The following is a 16,732-nucleotide window of genomic DNA, read 5'->3' on the forward strand; positions in this document are numbered from 1 at the left end:
TTTATTAGGTGTTACAAAGTAGGAAACTATGATTCTTATTCTATATGTTGCACAATGTAAAATTGTTTCTTTTTTAGCGTTGGGTGCCTAATCCATGAAAAATACGTATGAAAAAAATTTGCTCTATCTATTAATGTACCTGAATTGATATTACGTTGCTTTATGGCTTTTCACCTTTCTGGGATTTTACAGATCAAGTTTATTTTATATTTAACTGTAGAAATAAGATCTGTAGAGTCTAGGTGTTAAAAAAATTGTATAATCTTTATTTCTTGTTACAAGCTAACATGTTACTATCTGGCGTATTACTTCTACTTATTAAGTTTATGTATATTTTTAGTTGTGTTTAGAGGTTTTGTCCAATCACTACTGGTAGCTAATATACATACAGGGTGATTGATTAGTGGGGTAAAGCTCAGTAGATCCGCTATAGTAATAGATAGCAATAAAAGTTAATAACAAAAATTTTAGCCAACCTTGAGCTTATTACAAAATTAGTTAGAATGTTACAGGTTGTTCGATAACACAGCAGCAGACCAAACTTATGTTTTTTTAAATGGAACACTCTATATTTTATTTTATATTCGAAATCCTATTAACATCTCCATCACAAAAATATAAAGGTTTGTTATGTTATACAGGGTATTTACAAAGTTATAACCAATTCTGTATGAAACTCGTAACTAGTTCAACTCCCTGTATAAATAAAAATAAGCACAACAGCAATGGTTTATTAATGTCATATTTTTTTTATTTATTGTCAAAATTTTCAAGAGTTATAGACATTGTTAATTTTCTTTATATCAAATACAGGGTGAGTCAAAACGCAACTACATTATTTTCTAAGTAATGCTAAATGGAACAACCTGTATTTTATATCATTATTGAAAAGTAACATTACCGTACTTTAATTTTTATATAACATTCCCTATGTCCAAAGTTATTAGTTTTCGAGATATTTTCATTTTTCAGAGCAAATTATTTTAGATGTCTAAATTTATCTAAATTTTAAGTAAGCCATGCCATGACTGAATTGACAATTGACGATTACTGATTATAAATCCGGTAATCAATGTAACAATGTAGCAAATAAAGAAATAAAAATAATTTATTAGTAATACATTTTACAAAAAAAAAAACACAGCCACAAGATGCAACATTTTTGAAACAATTAAAAACTACTTTTTTATGTAAACGTAAAAAATAAAGAAAGAAAATTAGTAATAAATTTTACAAAAAAAAAAAAACAACACAAAATACAACATTTTGTGAAGACAATTAAACACTACTTTTGTATGTAAATCTAACAATGTAACAAATAAAGAACGAAAAATAAGCTACTTTTAATAAAATATTTTTAATATTTAATTCCCTACATAAGGTGTTCAAAATTACCTCCCAACACATTTATGCACGCCTAAAAACGATCATTGAATGAGCTACTTACTCTAAGAAGCACTTGTAACTTAACACATCGAAATACACTTTGTATTCTATTTTTCATCTCATTCCTTGTTGTTGGAGGTATTTTATAAACTTCATTATTAACGTAACCCCAAAAAAATCAGTCCAGTTTATTAAATTCTGGTGATTTGGGTGGCCACGCTACTTGTCAATTGAAAAATGAAAATATCTCAAAAACTAATAAATTTAGACATGGGGAATGTTATTTAAAAATTAAAGTACTATAATGGTACTTTCCAATCGTGATATAAAATACAGGGTGTTCCATTTAAAATTACTGAAAAAATAATGTACTTGCGTTTTGACTCACCCTGTATTTGATATAAAGAAAATTAGCAATATCAACCATTCTTGAAAATTTCGACAATACGTTAAAAAATATGGCATTAATAAATCGATGATGTTTTGTTTATTTTTATTTATACAGGGAGTTGAACTTGTTACGATTTTTATATAAAATAGGTTATAGCTTTGTAAATACCCAGTATAACATAACACACCTTTATATTTTTGTGATTGAGAAGTTAACAGGATTTCGAATTTAAAATAAAATATAGGGTGTTCCATTTAAAAAAACATAAGTTTGGTCTGCCACTGTGTTATCGAACACCCTGTAACATTCTAACAAATTTTGTAATGTGAAGCTCAAAAGTGGCTAAAATTTTTGTAATTAACTTTTATTGCTATCTATTACTATAGCGGATCTATTGAGCTTTACCCTACTAATCAATCACCCTGTATACTAAAAAGAAACTTTAAGTTTCCTTAAATGATTAAGCTGTAGCTTTAGGTAAAATAATAAAGGCGACACACTACAATCGAAAGTTTATAATTTGGATTCATATTTTCTAAATGTCCCAGTACACACTTTAATTCCTATTGAACTAAAGTGTCATAAACATATCAAAAAAGATGGATCTATTATACAAGGGTAGTTTGATAATAATTTAGCCTTTTATAACGCACACTGTTTGTTAATCAGTTCAATTTTTCTTGGAATATACGCTCCGAGCTTCGCTGGTGGAATATACGCTCCGAGCTTCGCTGGTATCGCCACCTACCTACAGTATTACTAGTATAACTTTCACCGGAAATTTATCTGGAAAGAAAAAAGTGTTGCCTATCCTCTGTGAGTTTCGCTGGTATGGCTGGTATCGCCATCTAACGGTTGACTAGTCTTCCTATTTCGGCCGGAATTTTAGAGGACAGTAGAAAAGCAAATAATAGTTGTTTCAAACTTTAATTCTTGTCGTGGAATATTTACAACGTAAAGAAGTAATTGGATTGTAATCGATAATTAATATCAGTAAGTACAGAATTACATCAGGGTCAGGAATTTTTTCATTTATTATAAATTAATAAATGAAAATAGTTTCTGTCCTTGTGGGATCGGTACTCACCGGAGGGACCGCAGACGTTCGGATACAATTAGCGTCTCTTTGCAAAGACAATGACGTCGACTTTGCAAAGTAACAAGACACTTACTCAACACATACTACACATTACACCTGAGTTAGTGATAAGTTATACAATTACGTGGCTAAAGGTTCTAGTTCTAAACCAAGGCCAGAATCAGAGAAAAAAAAAGTACAGAATTTATAAGATTTTGCTTATCGTTTTGACGTTTATGTTGACAACTTACATTAGAAAAAATTTATTCTGCAAAAAAGTATAATAATTTAATATAATTATAATAGTATAATACTTTTTAAATATTAACTTATGCATTTATTGCACCTAAATAATTAATTAATGAACAGTGTAAACGTAAAATTTTGGGGCAACTCTTTTTTAAATGCATTATTATTAAAATGCATTATTTTTAAATGTGTTTACTTACTTTTTTCTAATTGAATCAATCCATTTTTGTCGTTGACTCACCTTATGCTTAGCGACAGGAAAGTTGTAGAATACACAGTTACTATTGTAACCAGTATTTCGACACTCTTTAATATGTACAACAACTTTGGTGAGACATTTAAAAGCTATATGCAACTCTTAATGCAGAACGTCAAATTTCCGGTAAAGGTTTACAGACTTGTCACTACTGGCGCTCGCGAATTTTTAATTATCCCCTCTACCTACGAGCTCACAGCGTATAGTCTCATCTTATATTAACCCCTAACTACTTACGTGGATGTTTCAGGACATAGACTCTGACATGAGGTATGTCATATCGTTGCTTATTCTCCTTGAAGGTATGCATAATATTAAAAAAATGGTGGATCTTACAAAAGCCTTTATCAACTGAATTACAAAAAACTGGATTATTGGTAACTAAAAAAATAGTAAAATCATGTTGATAGCAGTTAGATAGAACAACTTGAAGGTACACAGATGGTGTTCTAGGAATCTTTTATAAAACACGTTTTACAACAAAATATATTTTCAGTGCGGTATGGCATATATCTGGGACATACCATTAAAATTGGCAAAGAAAACCAAATAGTCGAAATAAAAAACGCATACAATTGTCTTGGGTAGCTTTCGGCAAGTTAAGCTTTATCTTGAAGAATAAAGATATACCGATGTGTCTAAAACGTAGAGTTTATGACAAATGTATCTTGCCTGTAACTACATATGGACTGGAGACCATGGCATTTACAAAGAAAACCTTTAAGCATGCTAGGGATTAGTTTGAGAGACAGATTTTGAAATATCGACATTCGTGAAAGAACAAAGATTACTGATGTCACAGCACGTATAGCAAGGCTCAAGTGGCAATTGGTCTGACATGTTGCCCGAGATAATCCAGAAAAATGGACACAGAGACTTACAAACTGGAGACCAAGAGAGAACAGGCGAGGAGTAGGCAGACCACAGAAGAGGTGGGAATATGATATCAAACAAGTCGCGGGCAAGCAGTGGATGAGAATTGCCAAGAGTAGAAATTGATGGAAGCAAATGGAAAAGACCTATGTCCAGCAGTGGACGAACACAGGCTGAAGAAGAAGATGACATAACGCATGTCAGTGGTTAAGGGTAAAAAAAACATACATGTATTTTTTTTAGGGAAGTACAATATCGAGGAGTATATCCTTTCTGGCCGGTGTTTGTATTGATACATTGCTTTCTAGACTTTATCTTTCATGATCTAGAGTTATTTCTTTCCGACAAATGTCTACATTCCCTTTTATTCAGTTATCACATATTATCACAAGTGGTACGGCAAAGGTCGTAATTGTTTTTAGCTAACTGAGCTATGAGGTTAACAATAACTCCAGACCACGATCTATAAAAACTAGAAAACAATGACTAAGAAATTTAAGAACTTTAATACAAAATTTGCATTAAAGTTATTTATCCATGCAAATGGCCCTTAGTTGTCGAGGCATTAGCTACATAAAAAAAAGTTATTTATATTGTTATTTAATAACAAATCCTACATTCGCACTACGGAATCATAGTCAAAAGTATAAGTTAATATTAAATAAGTTTATTAAGTGATTGTGGCAAAACCCTCTAGAATAACTGCATCAATTCAAAAGTGATCTATAATTACGAAACTTTTAATAATAGCGGTCAAATTTATGCTATGACATTGTTTTTTATTTAAATGTCTACAACTGTATCTGCATCTGCTACCTGCTAAACATATCTTTTACTCAACAGCCGTACTAAACAGCCGATTTTTTTTGTTTTTATTACCTTTTATTATTGTGAAGAAAATATACATTTCTAAAAGGCAATACCTTTTTAGAATGAAACGGTATATAACCCAGTAAGTTAGGAATATTTTTATCATGCTTGTAAAAGTGCAGATCATAGAATTACTAAACACAACTTTGGATAACAAAACCGAAATTCACAAATTCTAACTTATCAGGGCAGTAGACAGAGGAGTGAAACCCGTTTTAACAGAGACAAAAGACGAAGAGGTCAAATTTAAATTGTGAGCCACAGCCGACATGAAGGGAGTGGAAGGTTCTGTTCGTGTTAAAGTTCCAACTTTCGACGGAAAATATTCATGTAACAACTACATGAAACAGTTCGAATCAGCAGCCAGATAGTGATGTTGAAAAAGTAACTATTCGTTACAAAGTACTCGTTACTTACGAATACCGAAAGTAACGATTACTATACAGAGAGGCACATCGTTACTTTGATTACTCTGATTACTTCGTACCAATCGTATCAGAGCGAGTAACGACTATTGTATCTACTTTGATTACTCTGATTACTTCGTACCAATCGTATCAGAGCGAGTAACGGCTACATATTGTATCTACTTTGATTACTTTGATTACTCTGATGACTTCGTTACTTCGTACCAATCGTATCAGAGCGAGTAACGACTATTGTATCTACTTTGATTACTCTGATTACTTCGTACCAATCGTATCAGAGCGAGTACGACTATTGTATCCACTTTGATTACTCCGATTACTTCGTACCAATCGTATCAGAGCGAGTAACGACTATTGTATCTACTTTGATTACTCTGATTACTTCGTACCAATCGTATCAGAGCGAGTACGACTATTGTATCTACTTTGATTACTCCGATTACTTCGTACCAATCGTATCAGAGCGAGTAACGACTATTGTATCTACTTTGATTACTCTGATTACTTCGTACCAATCGTATCAGAGCGAGTAACGACTATTGTATCTACTTTGATTACTCTGATTACTTCGTTACTTCGTAGCAATCGTCTTAGAGCGAGTAACGACTATAGTATCTACTTTGATTACTCTGATGACTTCGTACAAACCGTATCAGAGGGAGTAACGACTATTGTATCTACTTTGATTACTCTGATTACTTCGTAGCAATCGTCTCAGAGCGAGTAACGACTATAGTATCTACTTTGATTACTCTGATGACTTCGTACAAACCGTATCAGAGCGAGTAACGACTATTGTATCTACTTTGATTACTCTGTTTACTTGGTTACTTCGTACCAATCGTATTACAGCGAGTAACGACTATTGTATCTACTTTGATTACACTGATCGTTACTTCGTGCCAATCGTATCAGAGCGAGTAACGACTATTGTATCTACTTTGATTACTCTGATTACTTCGTACCAATCGTATTACAGCGAGTAACGACTATTGTATCTACTTTGATTACTCTGATTACTTCGTACCAATCGTATCAGAGCGAGTAACTACTATTGTATCTACTTTGATTACTCCGATTACTTCGTACCAGTCGTATCAGAGCGAGTAACGACTATTGTGTCTACAACCAGTACACTTGTTTACACAGTACCATATTTCTACAGTATGATCAACAACTTTAATTTTTTTATGTATTGCATTGGTTTTATTAGAATTAGACCAGGGCATTTAGGGGGGCATACAAAATACCTACCCACTGAGAAATATGATTTTCGATATGATTACCGGTACTCAAATACAAAAGTAATGATAGTAATCAAAGTAACGAATACTGTAAATGATTACTTGTTATATCGGAATACCTATTATACAAAATACCTAACTACTGAGAAATACGATTTTCGATAATATCATGATTAGCTCATATTATGATTACCGGTACTCAAATACAAAAGTAATCAAAGTAACGGATACTGTAAATGATTACTTTTTACAAAAGTAACTATTTGTAACGAATTCTCGAAAGTAACTATAATCAACATCACTACAGCCAGAGCGAACTGATGGCCCGAAAAAGAAAAGGCTGTAAACCTAACTATTGCCCTTCGCGGAGATGCTTCGGATGTGCTTCAGACCATAGGCGTGGAGGAGACAGAGGATTTCGAACAGATTAGGAAGAAACTACAGCTCCCGGAACGAATCATGGCCGGTGACAAACGCTGTCTTAGGTCGTACGCCCACCTAAACTTTAACAGACAGGATTTCTCTAACCGGCCAGGGCTCGCTTCGGGAGCTGTATATATTATGCGATATGTTGACGAACACTTGGGCATGTCTATTAGTTGCAGTTCAAAATCGAAGATAGAATTTATTGATGGTCTTCGTTATCATGAAAGAACACTGCAATTAGCTTGTCACAAGACGCTGGCCGATGTATTGTCTGTATCTCGTGATCAGGAAGACCATCAATAAATGTTTAAACATCCGACTTTTCCATCATGTCTTCGCGAGCTGTTGGATATGCATATCGTACTAACCTGGCAATATCTAGCTCATATTCTTGAAGAGCTTCATCCCACTTCTGACACCAATGTTACGAGTTTATTTATTTATTAACTTTATTTTAATTAAAATCACTTTATTTATTAGTCTTTATTTTTAACTTACACACTAAACATATAATTTATATCTAATTATTTTGTACAATTAAAAAAGCACAATAAAGTAATAAAAACACAGAAAGGGGCAATGTCACAAAAACTTTATCGATGACATATCAATTTAGAACAAGTAATATTTACAACACATGAAAAAACTTAAGATATTTGCTGAGGACAACTATACAAGAAAAAGTAAAATATTAGTTATCAAATTATCTATTTTTGATAAATCTTTCAAACATTTTGATCATTTGAAAAATACTCGTATCCCTGTAAATTAAGTATTAACATAAAAAAATATTTATTTCGTAATTTTAGACACCATTTCACACTGTTGTAGATCTTTCAAAGGAGGTAGCTATATATAATAAAATTTGTAAAGAATACTGCCCAATAGAGATTTTTAAATCTCTTCACGTTATGTGTATAATTTGATTTATTTATTGGATATGATGATGTTAAATTAGTTAGTAAATCTATTTTTCTAGAAAAGCAAAGTGTAAATATTTTTATTATATATTCTGGTACTCTATAACATAAATATTACATCTGATATTTTCAAATGGTTTTTTCTGTTCTATCGTAGGCTTATCAAAAAGGTATCCCGAAACATTTTCGAAATACAAAATTGTAAAATTATAATTTTAGATTAATAATTACTGGTTGTGATGTCACAATTCTTGTCTTTGACCAAATCTTACAACAACCTTTTTTTTGCTATTTCCGAAGCACAATATTTGAAAGAAAATAGAAGTTTTAACAATCAGGAGTCTGGCTTAAATGGTAATTGGGACTGTCTGTCGAACAATCAGAAATATTGCTGGCAGATGTGGCAATATCTAATGCGTTTTAGCATTAAAACAAAAACATGCCGGACGTGCAGTTTGTGTCACATTGATATTGTATATAACCATAAATAAGTAAATACTTATAAGGAATTCACGAAGGATGATCTCTTTTAAATAATATATACAGGTCCAGCGATTTTTAAAGGGATCATAGCCAATACATGTATTTCGGCTCTAGGCGGCTGGCCAACAAAATATTTTCAAATAATTATTATATTCAATACTTCAGTCGACTGCTGGATTCTGAACTAAGCTACGCAAATGCAAAAGCCCGCCTACATTTACCATTTCAGTCTGTTTTAAATCAGCCGAACGAGTCTAGAGGTGGGCTAAATTATGATACAGTGATATTTTATTCATTGTGATTTTTGTCTGTAACTGAATCAGTCATTGTAAAAACAATACATGTTACAATGTGTAAACTTTTAAGGAAACGTAAAAATATTTTCATTAATAGTTGGATATTTTATATAAGTATTATGGGTTATAAATGAATCTTTCTGAAAGGCAAAAAAAAGTTTAAATGTTTATGTATACAGGGTGTTTCATTAATAATTGTCCATATAGTAACTGGAGAAACCTTAGCACAAAATACGAAGATTTAACCTAAAACACTTAAATAAAATGTGGTTCCTTACTGAGTTACAGGGTGTTTTATCTAAAAATTTAAAAACTATTTTTACTCAGCATTTTAAAACTATTTGACGTATTCTTTTCGTACTTGGCAGTAAGTATAGATACTGTACAAACTACTAAATTATGTTAAACAAACGTTTCTGGCTATTACCAGAGGCGTACGACGGGGGAAAGTGAATGGTTGACTCTTTCCAAATTCTACGCCACTGGCGGAATTGCTATTTTAGTTCAATTTTTGGATTCTTTGATACTTTTTATAAAAATAATATACTCTTCATTCGTAACGATAAAGTCATTAGTTTTCGAGATCTTTGAAGTTAAAAATGAAACGACACGGTTATTTTGATTAATGTATTGTGTCGCTTCATTTTTAATTTCAAATATATCGAAAACTAATCATTTTATCGTTACGAATGAAGAGTATATTATTTACATAAAATGTATTGTAAAATCAAAAAATTACACTAAAGTAGCAGTTTCATCAGTGGCGTAGAATTTGGGAGGGGTCAACCAGCCACTATCCCCTGTCGTACGCCTCTGGTAGTAGCTGGAAACGTTTGTTTATCTTAATTTAGTAGAGTGTACAGTACCTACACTTTCTGCCAAGTATGATAAGGATATGCCAAATAGTTTTAAAGTACTGGGTACAAATAATTTTTAAATTTTAATTCATATGAATCATATCATAAATTAATTAAAATAACTGTGCCGTTTCATATTTAACTTCAAGTATCTCGAAAACTAATGACTTTATCGTTACCAATGAAGAGTATATTATTTATGTAGAAAGTATTGGAGAATCTAAAAATGGCACTAAAATAGTAATTCCTCCAGTGGCGTAGAATTTGAGAAGGGTCGATTATCCACTCTCCCTTGTCGTACGCCTCTGGTAGTACCTAGAAACGTTTGCTTATCATACTTTAGTAAGTAGTTGCACTTTCTGCCAAGTATGAAAAGGATACGTCAAATATTTTTAAAATGCTGAGCAAAAATAGTTTTTAAATTTTTAGATAAAACACCCTGTAACGCAGTAAGGAACCACATTTTATTAAAGTGTTTTAGGTTAAATCTTCGTATTTTGTGCTAAGGTTTCTCCAGTTACTATATGGACAATTATTAATGAAACACCCTGTATATTTATATGTAAATTTAATGGCATTGAAAAGCGTCGTCATTTTACCCAAAATATGGTCTTAGATTGTTTTCGCAATGACCGATTCAATTGTGATTTAACAGAGCAACGAAATATTCGTATGTTAAACTCCTAATAAGAAGCGTTACCACTATGGACCATCGTAAAATTCTACACCTGTTATTATTTTGTTAAGGTCACTATTACAAAATTGGGTTTGCTATTAGAACGCATACCATGCCATTAGTGCCAAACAAAAAAATAAAAAATTTAGTAGTTTATGGAACGTTTTTATATAAGTGGATGATAATTATGCATCATGCAATATTTGTAAGATAAAGCTGTCTTATAAAACTTAGAGAACTTAGAAAACAAAATTTTAATACATTATTGTTTCCTATAATGCACAAAATGTTAAAGGTGGTACACAAAATGATGTGAAAATGAAACATTTTGGATGCTTTGCACACACAATAAATAAACTTTATTGTTAACGATGACTTAAAGGATGCGGAAATCAGCCACAATTTAACTTAAAAAAATAATTTTATTGACGTTTCGACTTCTACCTCAGATGTTGTTATCAAAAGTGATATAAGAAAATCATTAAAAATTTAACCAAAATAAAAATACCATTAGCCACTTTAAAAAGAGTTCTACAAGCAACTGCTAAACTTTTAGATTTTCAAAAAATCCAGAAAACGGGAATCCTCTCAAATTACTGCAAGATGTTTCCACATGTTGTAATTCGACATTTTATGTGTTGGAAAGATTTATTCAGCTAGAAGAAATTGTTAAGGCTATTATAAGCATAACAAATATGTACGTAAACACTAGTTCAACAATGTATGAGTGGAATTTTATTAAACTGTTTATAAACTGTCGATTTCAACTTTTCTTGGCAAAATAAGGTTTCGACTAATTCCTTTTAAGGATCCAACAAATGCGGAAATAGCACAGAAAATAGAATCGCTCTTATTGCAGAAAAACTTGGAATGTAACAAAAAAATAAAGGATTTACGACTCAAATTTTATTAGAACATGAGAAAACATCTGCAGATCCGGATGATATTATGGGATCGCAGGATCAGCCACGAGGCACTACGACAAGCAGGGCAATAATAATCGGTTGCCGCGAAGTGACGATTCGTTAAAATGGCGGAGAGAAAATAAATATATTTTTCCTTATTATGCACAAGTAGCTCAAGAACGCCTTAGTGTCATTGGAACATCAGTGCCTTGCGAACGGTTATTTCCAAAGCTAGTCTAATTATTTCTGATTGAAGAATTTGAGTTAATTATAAAAAGGTTAAAAGGCTGCTATTCTGAAATTTTAATTTAAAAGTAACAAATAGTAACTAATCAGTATTTGTAGCAAATACTGGTATTTAAAGTTTACTTTTTACTTCGTTTTTAAGAGGGTAGGCGCAAAATTTCGGGACAATGCTTTTTAAATGCATTTATTTCTTTCGAATTATAATAAAACTAGTAAGTATTTTTGAAAAATTTAAACGCAGAATAAAAAATTACATAATTGCCGAGTGCTGAAAGTCCCTGAAAACTTCTATAATGTGTATTTTAATAAGTTACAGCGGTAAAAAGAAGAGAAAATTAAGTGTGATTTTTAATTTCAAATATCTCATTCAAATGACACTTTTATTATTCTAATGGACTTTCGGCCCTCGATAATAATGTAATCTTTCATTCCGCGTTTATATTTTTCAAAAATACTTATTATTTTTTTAAAATTCGAAAAAAAAATGAATGCATTGAGAAAGTATTGGCCCGAAATTTGGCGCCTATGCTCTTGTTATATTTTCTAATAACAATTAAGACAATGAAAAAAACATCAAATTATTTATTAATGCAATATTATTTTCATTACAAAAACTACTTTTTCAATACAATTGTTTCTCATTCTAACAGACCTAATTTTATAATCCTGACCTAGAGAAAATAATAACACCTGTTGAATGTTTTTGAACATTTTTAATTAGGAGTTTAAAATACAACTATTTTGTTGCTCTGTTAAATCACAATCACAGATAAAAATTACGATCGGTTACATGATTGCAAATACTTCTAGCCCACCTCTAGGTCAGAATCAGGTATTAGGACCGGTTCCTATTTAAGGGTCCGCATCGCGATCGCGCCAAGGAATAGAACCGAACCGACGTGACTACATGCAGAAGGCGATTGCAGAATTTGCAGATCCTTCTAGCTTTTTGTGCATACGCGGTACGAATAGATTATTTTATTTTTATAAGTTTATGGATACGTACCGGTTTAAAACATATTTTTTCACCTAAAATATTGTCTGAAGCTATTTCTTTGTGGCGTTTATGTAATTTATTATTATTCTAAATACGAAATAAGCCACAATTTAACTTAAAAAAATATTTTATTAACTTTTATTTTCAACATCGTTGTCAAAATACAAAATATTAATAAATTTAAAAAAATGTTGTTGCTCAGTAAAAAAAATCTTCTAATAATTGCCGATATGAATGAGTTAGAATAAATTATATTATTAGCAGAAATTTTTTTACTAAGCAACAACATTTTTCTTTAATATATTAATACTGTGTATTTTGACAACGACGTCCGAAGTGGAGGTCGAAACGTTAACAAAATCAGTTTTTAAGTTAAATTGTGGCTTATTTCCTATTTAGAATAATAAATTACACAAACGCCACAAAGAATAGCTTTAGAACAATATACGTAATATTATGTATAATGCCAATCATCATTATCCATAAATAGATACACATGAAATATTTAGCACTATAAATATTAAAATAAATATTTTAGGTTAAATTATACGTTTTAAATACATATCCAAAAACTTATAAAAATAATAACCCATTCGTACCGCGTATCTGCAGTCGCCTTGTCTGTGCATGTAGGTAGTGGGTTCGGTTCGGTTATATTCCTTGGCGCGGTGCGGACCCTTAACTCCGATTATCTACTTTCGGCTCATTCGGCTGGGCTCGCTATTTTAGTAAACTCCTAAAAAGAGAGATAGAAGTAGGAGGTTCTAGTTCAAAGATATTTTCTACATGCCAATGTTAATGTTGCTATGATTTCTGGTTTTAATGTCTGGAACTTTTATATTGGTCCACTATCTCAAATGCAGTTCAAACACTGTGTCTTAAGAAGCTATGTTCCATATTTCTTTAATTTATACTGTATATTAGCATTGGTTACTTTCCTCTCCAAGTGCTTCTGCTGCTGCGTTAATTATTTTATCTTTCCAGTTTTCCCAGCTTTTCTCGATGTTATTGTTTTTTAATATTTCATTCTCAGCATTCTTCTCTGATATTCTTATTCTGTATAAATATTCCGTGGATTCCGTATTTAGTCCTTCGGCTTTGATTTTTGTTTGTGTTGCTGCCGCTCTCTTGGGTATGTATTTTATGATTATTCTTATTTTACGTAACTCTAGACTATGGTCGCTACCTAAATCTGCTGAGTTGAAGCATGTAACGTCGATTATTTTTTATGGATGTATATCTCTGTCGTTACAACATAACCTGTCATAGATCTCTTTGTCCACGAGTGGTGTTATTGTTATGCTATTGCATACTACAAGAATGGAGATCAAGCATCCTAATATCTTCAAAAGGGGAGACAAACCGGACCCTGAGAATTATAGAGAAATTAATTTCTCTGGCAATATTCGGGAATAAATAGGCATATTTATGTTTCGTGGACCCTAAGAAGGTATTTGACAGAGCCAAATTAAGCGATGTTATCCATTTATTGTACGCAGAAGATATACCTTCAGGAATAATTAAAACGATCGAAAATATCTACCAGAACAACACAATAAAAGTAAAAGTAGAAGAAATAACTGACCCAATTGAAGCTGGCAATAGGATAAGACAGGGGAATTCCTAAGTCCTCTATTGTTCAATCTGAAGATGAATATAATGATGAAAAAGTAAGAACTAAAAATGGATACCAAATCGGAGAAAAACAACTTACAATAATCTGCCATGCAAACGATGCAATACTAATCGGCGCACATGGATTCGCTCCCAACCCCTATAAAACCACTTTTATTGTACACGAGTTGGCTCCGAAACTCATACCCGAAAGTTAAGTTATGACCGAAGGGTTAGGTCTTCCTACCTGAACCCGGGAGCGAATCCATGTGCAGCCATACTAATGTCTCATAGTGAAGATGATTTAAAAACATACATGGTTATAGCAGCAAATCTATTAAGACGCAAATTCGAGCTGAATGATCAGATAATAGAAGAAGTGATGGAGTTTAAATATCTATACATCACATTATCTAGCTACGGAAAGCTCGAAAGAACAAGTGAATAGAGCAAACAGTGCCGCAGGTTGACTGAATGAAACAATATGGACAATTAAAAATATCGGGAAGAAATGAAAGGAAGTTTTTACAAAACAGTCAACAGACCAATAATGACATACGCGGCAGAAACACGACCTGACAGAGAGAACAAAAAGAACGCTAAAAACAGCAGATATGCTCTTTGAAAGATCGATGGTAAGACATTGTAGGACAAAGTTATATTATGTAAATATATATGACGGAGATGTGGAAAAGTGGTGATTATTAAGACATTAAAACATTAAGAACTGGATAAGAAACAGAAGAGTAGAACGGACGGACCACATAATCCGAATGACAACAAGCAATTGGACTTCGTAAGTCCTAGGTTTTCAGCCAAAGTGAGCGGAAGTAGAACTAGAACTCGATATATGAACTCTTCGTGTAACTTTGCGGCGATTAATATAAGATTTCACCTATCTAAAATTGTGATTGTAAAACGTTTAATTTTTTCGGTAAATTGAGAATGATTAACAGCGGCTTGACTTTTTATCTTCCCGTAAAGTATGTAAGTTAAGTAAATTTCATACTCTTGAAGTGTTTTACAGATATGTTCTATTCGCGGTGTGCAAGTACTTGGAGGGGATACGAGAAACGATCGTGCGCGAATAGCGGAGAAATATTGCAACTTTCTTAAATAATTCATATTGTCAATTGAAATTGTCAAATTAACGTATATTTCATACCTACTGTCATTGAAGAAGAAAAATTATATATTGCTCCACAATATTGATATGATATGCAATTATTATATAAAGGTAATTATTTAATTAATTGTATTTTGCTTGCAGTACTGCATTTTAATAACTAATTTTATTTACTACATACAATTGTTTACGTTTTAATAACATAACCTGCATCTTATTTTTTCTTATTATTTTTTTGGACTATGGCCTTGACAATTATCCAGTAACCAGGACTAATATAATTGGCCAATATAATTAAAAGCGCGAAAAATGTTGCTGAGCGTAGAAACCAGGTGTCGCTTTGCCGAACTTGCACGGTCCCAATAGTATAATCTACATAGTAGAATCATTGATTGGGTGTAATTTTATAAATTGTTTTTATTTGTATGGCCTTATGCTACTCTTTAATATTTTTTCTCTTAATTGAAACACCTAACTAATTTGGAACTTTCTCGCAATTACACGAATTGGAAGAAGAATGTTGGTGTAAATAGAAATAAGCCATTCGCAAAGCATGTGTGCCTCTCTTGCCTCTTAATTCATGCAATATTGCAACAGTGCAGGAAAAGTGGAATCTTAACACGTATTTACAATTTGTTTTACCTTGTAGATTGTTAGCCTACTTTACAAAAGTCGTACATCCGAATATTGAAAAAGTGAATCTTACAAACAACGATAGATCTATAACTTCAGCATCATTAATTATTCTTCAGTGCTATTAGCACATTTAGTATTCTCAGTACAGTTTTGTATAAACCCAATTATATGAACTTACGACCTTTGCTAACTTAGGAAATTGGTTAGATACACAACATTCCTGTCTAAAAACCGTCATGACCTTTTTATGTGCCAGTTGATCCCTACCAATTGAAGAAATAATATGCCAGTATATCTCTTAATTAATTACTTATCTTACTATAATTTTACAATTTTGTAAATTACATACAGTAAAACCTGAATAATCCGGATCCAAAAGGTGTGTACTGACTTAATAGTCTAAGAGCTAGTGAACCTTTTGACTAACGGTCGTCCTGTAAGGCTAAAAATTTGTAGAGTGATAATTCATAGCACACCAAAGCTAAAAACCATGAAATGGCAGGCCTCAGCGGTGCACGTGTATCTACCAGGTGAATCGAAAAGTGCAAATTTAGGGGGTAAAATAAACTTTCTCCTGTAAGGTTTAAATTTAAGTATGTGTTTGAGTAAGTCATTTAGAAGAAATGTGTACAATGACAGGCGATTCTGAAGAGCATAAGACCTTGCCAGGCGAGGGGAAAGATTAGGGGTTTTTCCTAAAATTATTCTTTTTGCATCGAAAAAATTTTTTTTAGGCTTTTTGGATCATTCCAAACAGAAAAGGTCCTTAGTTATT

The 16,732-nt window shown here is 32.1% G+C and overlaps 1 long non-coding RNA gene across 1 annotated transcript; it reads right to left on the bottom strand.

Moving 5' to 3' along the window:
- Nucleotides 1-4,662: 4,662 nt before the first annotated feature.
- LOC126882037 (uncharacterized) lies at nucleotides 4,663-5,821 on the bottom strand. Its single transcript, XR_007697087.1, has 2 exons — nucleotides 5,681-5,821; nucleotides 4,663-5,614 (listed from the first exon to the last, which is right to left on the bottom strand). It is a non-coding gene; the product is annotated as an uncharacterized LOC126882037 (long non-coding RNA).
- Between the last annotated feature and the right edge of the window lie 10,911 nt (nucleotides 5,822-16,732).

The sequence above is a fragment of the Diabrotica virgifera genome, chromosome 3 (assembly GCF_917563875.1).
Source record: "Diabrotica virgifera virgifera chromosome 3, PGI_DIABVI_V3a".
Classification (NCBI taxonomy): domain Eukaryota; kingdom Metazoa; phylum Arthropoda; class Insecta; order Coleoptera; family Chrysomelidae; genus Diabrotica; species Diabrotica virgifera.